The 563-nt window shown below is 62.7% G+C and overlaps 1 pseudogene; it reads left to right on the top strand.

The window, feature by feature from the left end:
- The window catches only part of LOC107724620 (lutropin-choriogonadotropic hormone receptor-like), a 22,172-nt pseudogene that overhangs the window by 6,737 nt on the left and 14,872 nt on the right, over positions 1-563 (top strand).

Raw genomic sequence — 563 nt, 5'->3', positions numbered from 1 at the left:
CTCTCCCTCCCCCGGAGGAGGGCCGGGTGGAGAATCTTGTTTCCAAAAATCTCAACAGGAGAGCGGTTTTCTCCGTCTCTGGGTCCCAAGAGGGCATGAAGAGTCGCAGACGGACCAACACCGGACCACACTCATCATCCTCTCTCGCCAGCAGGCAGCAGCGGGTGGTTCGAGAGCGTCATCAAAGGCCCTACTCACGCACCCTCTGCCCAACCATGGAACCAGGTAAGCGTTGCACTGCACACTCAGACCCCTCTTCGGTCCGCCCACGAGCCGACCGAGTTGGGTCCCTGCGTTCCACCTCGCTGCCCCACTGCGGTTACAGCGGTGGTTCCGCTGGTCCCGCTCGCACGGCATCTGGGTGCCTGGCTAGCGCTACCCAGACACTCGGCACGGACGCACTGGCACACAGCTGGCCGCGGGGCCTGCGCAAGTATGTGTTTCCCCCAGTGAGCCTTCTCGCACAGATGATGTGCAAGGTCTGGGAGGACGAGGAACAGGTCCTGCTGGTGGCGCCGTATTGGCCCACTCGGACCTGGTTCCCCGAACTAATGCTCCTCGTG

Source organism: Sinocyclocheilus rhinocerous, unplaced genomic scaffold (assembly GCF_001515625.1).
Source record: "Sinocyclocheilus rhinocerous isolate Xijiao unplaced genomic scaffold, SAMN03320098_v1.1 scaffold304, whole genome shotgun sequence".
Taxonomy (NCBI): Eukaryota; Metazoa; Chordata; class Actinopteri; order Cypriniformes; family Cyprinidae; genus Sinocyclocheilus; species Sinocyclocheilus rhinocerous.
This window is presented reverse-complemented; position numbering and strand designations above follow the sequence as displayed.